We start from the raw sequence: 8,239 nt of genomic DNA on the forward strand, positions 1-8,239 counted from the left end.
GTCGCCAGTTTGTTGTAGGGAAAAGTATCCGACTCGGATGACCCTATCCCACTCTAAGGGTGATAGTTCCTTAGCAACAACTATAAAACAAACTACTTAAGGTTTACTTCTTTATGAAAGCAAAAGAGAATGGAGAAATGCACTAACCGTTACCTTGCGCTTAATGTCGAATCCAAACTCTTCTCTTTGGCCGCTTGCTCCTAGCTCCTTGTTCTTTTGCTTGCCCAGCTACAATGAGATCCTGCAAAATAACAAAGAAGGAAACTACAAGAGGCATGCAATCATAACTGGTTCATGGATTAGTGTAAACCAAACATGCAATCATCACAATATATTATTGAAACAAGAGCACATAGAAGAACCTCAATAGCTTTTATTAATGAAGAAGTAAAGGTTCTGAGAGTATTACAACCATTGAAGGCTCCAACCCAGCAACACCTCCCAGCAGAAAGAATTGCTCCTCTTCACCTCTCTCAAACAATCACCCAATAGCTCAATAATGAAACCAACAACATATCATTACTTTGCACAAAATTCCAGCCTCCTGAGCTCATAGGAGAGAGCTCAATATATAGATGAATTGAGAAAGGATGAGTCAGCTTGCAACTGATGTGTAGCTGCCTTGTGTCCTCTCTCTCTTCAGTTAATCTTTAGTTGATCTTCAGTTCTTGAGTCCACTTGGTGAACTTTGCTTCCACTTGGAGAAACAGAGCCTCTGACTCATCACAAGGCGAAATCCCTGATCCAAGTGTCATTTTTGGAAGATTCCAAAGCAATGACTCATTGTGCCACTTGTCCCATCTCGCTCAGCGCAGGTGGCCTTTGTCCCACTTGCTTTGCAACGCAGGTACACCATGGAGCAACTGAGTTTCAGCGCAGAAACCTAGTGGAGCACCTGCTTTGATTTCATGATTGCTTGTTTTTGAGTGTTTTCAGGTGGAGAACTGATCTGAGAGCTGTTGGTTTGCTGACCTTGTTCCTCTAGGGGTAGGAACATCATGTTTAGGGAACTTTGGATTCCTTGGATTATTGACAATTCATGCTTGTTGTTGTAAGGCACAAAATTGTCTATAACACTCTCTCCGATCTATCTCGGTAAAGATCTTCAACGGGCGAGATAACCAATAAGGAAACACTGATTTTAGGCTAGTAAACTGATAAAAAGGGGTTTTTAATAAAATGATGGGGTTTTTCTGGGCTGCATGGGCAAAGTAACAGCTTGAACAGAGAAATGTAATCAAAAACACAGGTTATCTCCTGAGGCAAGGTAGGCAAGAAATTTAACATCAAATTGAGATTTAAATGGACTGGCAAGACTGCTGAGGAGCTGACAAGGGCATAGAGGATGAATCCTTGTCAAACAGAGGAAAACATTGAATATGAACAAACTTATAGGCAGAGCATAAAATATTATGAATTCTACCTAAACACTTCATTTGTTCAATTAGAAATGATCATGAAGTGAAATGAAAACATAACAAGTTACATATGAAACAGAAGGAAGACTTATGCTAAATTGTCATACCACAGGAATCTCAGGGGTCAGAGCTGTATTTTTCATTAGACTCTCTGTCAAAAACTGTACAAGTAAGCTCTCTGTTCTCCTCCACCAGCACTCAGAATTCTCTTTCTCTTCACACTCTCTAACTCTTACAAATGATTTTTTAATACATAAATAGCTCAGAAGAAAACCGATCCATGAAAAGATGGAACTGTTTCAACTGGCACTATGAAAAATAGTAAAAAGCCACTCATCTGTTCCTAAAGATCAATGCATACAATAAATAGACCAAACAATTTTTCCCTACAGGTCGATAAAAAATGAGCTGTTCAGCTTTAATTGCAAGAATCCCTCTGATGGCCGATAAACTGGAGCAAGGATCTCATGAAATCATGACTGAGGATCAAAATAGGAAAATTCGTTCCTATATCTTTGCTTATGGTAAATGATCTGCGTTCTAATTTTGGCTGCGGTCCTTTCACCTTCTCGCTACCGTTTGAATAAAACCGATTTTTTAATAAAAATGCCAGCACTTCACAACAGCGCAACTGCTGCAAGACAAGTCCTCGCTCAAAGACACCTGGAAGTTTCAATCGGTTTGGCTTGATACACCGAACGAAATGAGGTGTAGTGTTTTCCAGTCGCTGCATCAAAAAGTTGCCCCTTAAATTTGGTTGCGACACTATGTTTCTGCGAATCAGCTCCATTTAACCGACCTCGTTGAGTGATCAACTTCTCTTCCCCTTTACTGAGATTAAATGCAAATGATTTTGGAAGGCCAGTGCATGAAGAAAGTAGCTGGATCGAATCAGAATGCAGCAAATCTCTATTTTTCTCCAAAAATGTAGTTGTATCATATACCACCTCTCCAGCATAGTGCCGAACACGGAATTCTCTGCCTCTTTCTCCTTTGAAGCAAGGAATGAGATCTAAACACTCCTGATTGTCTTCAAACTCCACTCTTGTCCAGTCAATGCCATCTATACTATATTCCTCTTGTTCGAGCTTGAACAGATGGCGATTAAAGTGTTGTTGAAGTCTCTCATTCACATAGTTTATGCAAAACTGTTCTTGTTAAAAGACTCAAATCCATAGATATCCAGAATACTTATGGATCTGCCTGTGCGTCGTTTGCCTGCTTCCAGTGACTTGTTGATATGCTCTACAAGCCAGTCAAATAAATTTGCATATATTGCCTTTGCTAACGCATCTCTTGCGTCTATAGCCTGAGAATGAGTAAGCCTCTGCGCCATGTCTATTAAGATAGAATGCCCTATATAGCTTACAATCCACAGTAGCAATATTACTATAGTAATCTCGTATATCTCAGCCACAGTAAGTTCGGATGACACAAGAAAATTTTGCCATAGGAACTCGTATTAGCCCAGAGAGATCTATTATCAGAACTCACTTTATTATGGAGAGATATGTCACCTGAAACTTGCATCATTATCACAGTTATTGGCATAATCATGAGAGATCATCATGTGCCGCAACTGACAGATAATCAATTCCGACAAATTTAATGTCAGTATTATCCACAAGCCACTGTGCTCCATCTTTCATAAAGCCAACATAACTTGTATCAAACTCTCGTTTCCACATAAGACGCCTATCAGTGTTGAGTGTTTCTGAAAAGCACACGATGCACACCTCTTGGAATGTTTAGGCCCTCCATTACCTTTGTTGTTATATTTGTATCTCTTGGTACATCCACAAGCAATGCATGCCCATTGAGTATCCTGAGATCAAGTGTATCCACGTCAAACCCGGCATCATAATACTCGTCGATAACATGACCAGGGGCATCCACATGAGTACCTGTATGGGCACCCATCTTCAACGCAGAATTGTTTGAAATGGACCCATTTTTCATGCTTGCAGCCAGCCAGCGTGTGAAGAGTCCCAAACAGGCATATCTTCTCGGTATGCATGAAATATATCTAGAATTCTTCCTTGGTCTATTGAAGTAGAGATACTCACATCACATGTTCCTGAATCACACCCGGGATGAGCTTCTGATGACGAAACTAAACCAAAAGTTGATGCATAACAAAGCCCCATTAGGAGCACATAAACACTGCGTATCAGCATGGTTGCTCTGTAACTCGAAACAACGCTTTGGTCGTGTTCAGCCAGTCCTAGCTTCAGTTTTGCTGTCCTGAATTGTAGATTTTGGTCTACACCTCACGGTATGAATCACATAGAATTTTGTTTTCCTTGATCATCTGTCTCAGGCTCCCCATGATTTGAAGCTCATCATCTGTTTTTCCATCATATTGAAAGTGAACTTCTTGACTTCGAGCTGTGCAGAGAAGGAGCGCTGCTCCATCTTCTCCCATTGCCTGCTCCAATGCGAACATTGCGCAGAGATAGAAATACACCTAGTGGAGAGTCAACTGCAAAGAATGTGTCAACCTTGAACTCAAGTTTCGTGTATCTGACATATGGGGTATAATGTTTCACTGATTCAACTCTCGTTACTGTATTATCTTTCACAGAACCTGATTTGAATGTACCAAGGATTTGTTGAAATTTGGTACCGGAGGACAGGTGGTTCCCTTAGGCTTTGATCTTTGGCCTAGGGAAAAGTGTCCAAAAGAATTTAATTTTTCTCCTAAAGTGACTTTATAATTTTATAAAGTTAAATCTAATTTAAAAGTGACTTTAAGTGATAAAGTTATTAAGTCTAATTTTAAAGTGACTTTTATAAAGTCAATGAAAAATTAGAAAGGAAAAGTGACTTTGGAAATAAATGACTAAGTGGGTCTTTATTAAAGTGGGGTGAATTAAAAAATAGAAAGTGAGATTTAAATGAGCATTTAATCTCAACCATTGATCTAAATCTATTTCAGCCATTGGATTTAGAGATCACCCAAAAGTCACTTGGAGTTATATTAAAGGAGGAAAAGGTCATTCATTCTTTCATGAGCAGATTGGGAGAAGGAGAGCAAGAGAGCAAGAGAGATTTCTGAGCAGGAAGGAGAAGGAGACAGCAGCTTGGCACACATTCCAAGGCAGCAATTGAGCAGATTTGTACAGCTGATTCAGCACATAGTGAAAGGCAGATTTTTGCACAAACATCGAGGAGCAGTTTGCTGATTTTTCTGCACACAAAACGGAGGTCGTACAACATTTATTGTTGTCCTGTTTTCTGTAATTTCTAGATTGCTGTGAGGCACGGGAAAGGAGATAAGTTGTAAATTTGCTTGCTGATTTTTTGCTGAATAATTCTCACTGTAAAAAGGCAATTTTCAGAAATAAAGAAGAGCTCTCGAACTGGTTTTCCCCAAGAGTTGTAGGGGGTTTTTCCAGGGTCAAGTTGACTAAAAATATCAGTGTTTTAATGGTTGTTTTTAATTGCTGATTTTTATTTCTGCAATTTCCAGCATTCTGAAAAATTTCCAAAATTTGTGTTTTCAGCCATATTTATTTTTTTCAGTCTGTTAAATGTATGGTTATGGGAATGGGAATTTAACTACATGGGAGAAATAAGGTGAAACTGAAAACCGGGGTGGGAAAACAGAAATTTTTACATGGTATCAGAGCTTGAGTGCTGAAGGGCAGTTTGGGACAACAAAAGGAAAAATTACAGTTGCTGATTTTTCACTCAGAAAATTCCAGCAAGCTGATTTTTTCATAAACAACAGTTTTATCTTTACTACAGCAGTGCTATTTTTCAGTTTTAGGACAGCAGGATGTCATTGGGATTGAGGGTGGAAGATAGGCTGGATGGGCATATAAATTATAGCGTTTGGAAGGAGAGAATGCAGAGTATCTTTGAGGAGGCAGAAGTCTGGGATATCATGGTGCATACCGCACAGAACCCTGTTGTTGTGCCCACTGATGTTACTCAGTTGGTTGAGTATAAAAAGAAGAACAATAAGGGTAAGAGGTTGATTCTAGACAGAATCAAAGACCATTGCATTCCTCATGTGAGAGGAAAGAGCAATGCCCATGAGATGTGGACAGCACTGTCCAATCTCTACCAGAGTACCAATGAGAACCGGAAGATGGTCCTGAAGGAGAAGCTGAAGAACATTAAGATGGGGAATGATAGTGCAGCTGGATATCTCACAAAGATTACCAATGTGAGAGATGAGTTGGCAGCGATTGGAGAGGCCATTCCATCCACTGAGTTGGTGCGTATTGCAGTGAATGGCCTCCCCCGTTCATGGTTGAACTTTGCTGATGGGGTTTGTGCACGTGAGACCCTTCCCACATGGGAGAGGTTTTGGGATGATTGTATTCAGACAAAGATCAAGAAAGGACAGCTTGGGGCAGCCAAGCTAGTTGAGCAGGATGAGGACGTAGCACTGGTGGCAGGAGGCAAGAAAGGCAAAGGGAAGAAGCAGGCTTCCACAAGCAGTGGTGGGGGCAAAGGCAAAGGTAAAGGTAAACAGGGTAACTCACAGAAGGACTATTCCAAGGTGAAGTGTTGGAATTGTCAAAAGATGGGACACTATGCAGTTGTGTGTCCGGAGAAGAAGAAGAAGAAGGGGAAGAACCAGGACGTGGCAGCTTCAGCAGAGATTGAGGACTTTGCTGGTCGTTTTGACCGAGAGTTTGCATTCACTACGTGTGAGTCCTCTAGTACAGGATCACCTGCCACACAGGTTCATAGGGAGCATGCTTTTCCCTCGATTAGCGGAGCATCTTCAGGTATCTGGTATGTGGACAGTGGGGTTTCACGTCAGATGACAGGAGTCCGTGAGTACTTCTCAGAGCTTTCAGAGAGTGGCACTGATATTGAGGTAGTACTTGGTGATGACAGAGTTGTTAGAGCAGTCGGGGTGGGGACAGTGACATTTCAAAGGGAGTCCAAACCTCCCTTGAAGGTGTCAAAGGTTCTTTATGTGCCATGGATGAGGAAGAACCTCATATCCGTCTCAGCTTTGGAGGACAGAGGATATGAGGTACTGTTCAGGGGAGGACAGGTGTTGATGTATCCCAGGGACGCTCCAGCTGATTCAGCTAGAGTGATAGGTGTACGCCATGCAAAGGTGTACAAGTTTGCATTCCAGCCCCTTTTGGCATTGAGCAGTAGTACCGACAGCAGAGCTAGCAGTTCTGAGCTGTTGACTATTGTGCGGAGGTAGGCATTAGGAGGGAGTTCACTGTTCCTTACAACCCCCAGCAGAACGGGGTTGCGGAGAGGAAGAACAGATCCATCATAGAGGTTGCCAAAGCCATGATACATGATCAGGGGTTGCCATTGTTCTTGTGGGCAGAGGCCTGCAACACAACTGTTTACTTGCAGAACAGGAGTCCGCATCGTGCCTTGGGGCACATGACTCCTGAGGAGGCTTTCTCTGGGAAGAAACCTGATCTTGGTCATCTTCATATCTTTGGATGCATTACATACTCCTATATACCCAAGGAGGAGAGGACCAAACTAGAGCCCACCGCAGAGAAGGGTATCTTTGTGGGCTACAGTGAGACCTCAAAGGCCTTTCGGATTTACATTCCTGCACAGAGGAGAGTTGTTGTCAGACGGGATGTGAAGTTCGAGGAGGACAGGGCCTTTAGGAGGTCACGGGAGTTAGAGTATCTGGATCAGCCAGACCCTCAGCAGCAGTTGAGTCAGTCGCAAGGATCCAGTGGGCAGGGATCAGGAGGATCCGGAGGTACATCTATGAGGATGTCAGGTCCATCAGTGAGCAGTGGCTTGCCGAGCCAGAGGGGTGGTGCTCCGGGCACCATGCAGAGCAGTTCACAGAGCAGTTCACTAGGGAGTCCACTGATGGACAGTTCACACGGTACCTCAGCTTCTACAGGTTCAGGTGCAGGCAGGAGGACAGTAGACAGACAGTCAGGAGTTCAGGCTACTGATGGTGATGAGGAGGAGGAGTTTCATTCTCCTATGGGAGAAGCATGCTCAGGGAAGAGGAAGCCCAAGTGGCTTCAGGACACCTTGAGAGATGCCACATCTGTTGCTGAGTCGAAGAGGCCGGTCAGAGAGAGTAGACCACCTGAGAGGTTTTGTAGCTATATGGCGATGGTTACCAGCATCCTTGACTCTGAGCCTTCTAGCTATGAGGAGGCAGCTAGCCAGCAGGTCTGGAGAGAGGCCATGCAGGAGGAGTATTCTTCTATCATGAAGAATGATATTTGGGAGGTGGTGCCGAGGCCTGAGGGCAAATCCGTGGTTACTTCCAGATGGCTTTACAAGGTAAAGCATGCTGCAGATGGCAGCATTGAGAAATTCAAAGCAAGGTTTGTGGCTAGAGGGTTCTCCCAGGTAGAGGGAGTTGATTATGAGGAGACCTTCGCTCCCGTGGCTCGATATACTTCGATCCGCTCCATTATATCGATAGCAGCAGAGATGGGTTGGAAGATCCACCAGATGGATGTGAAGACCACATTTCTCAATGGCTTCATACAGGAGGAGGTGTACATTGAGCAGCCACAGGGCTTTGAGGTGCATGGGAAGGAGTCCCATGTGTGCAGATTGAAGAAGGCCCTTTATGGCCTGAAGCAAGCTCCCAGAGCTTGGTACTCCAGGATAGATGCATACTTGCAGGGGATGGGTTTCACAAAGAGTGAGGCAGATCCGAACCTTTACTTTATTGTGATTGGTGAGGAGCCTCTCATTCTGGTGCTGTATGTGGATGACTTGATCATTACAGGTGCAGAGAGACTCATAGAGCACTGCAAGAGAGATCTTGCGGCGGAGTTTGAGATGAAGGACATCGGCTTGATGCATTACTTTTTGGGTTTGGAGGTGTGGCAGGAGGA

The 8,239-nt window shown here is 43.2% G+C and overlaps 1 pseudogene; it reads right to left on the reverse strand.

Moving 5' to 3' along the window:
• Window positions 1-2,971: 2,971 nt before the first annotated feature.
• Window positions 2,972-3,630, reverse strand: LOC149213635 (cyclase-like protein 2 pseudogene; annotated as a pseudogene).
• Between the last annotated feature and the right edge of the window lie 4,609 nt (window positions 3,631-8,239).

Source organism: Pinus tabuliformis, chromosome 1_1, assembly GCF_031772625.1.
Source record: "Pinus tabuliformis cultivar Carrire ecotype Pingquan chromosome 1_1, CPIR1, whole genome shotgun sequence".
NCBI classification, from domain to species: Eukaryota; Viridiplantae; Streptophyta; class Pinopsida; order Pinales; family Pinaceae; genus Pinus; species Pinus tabuliformis.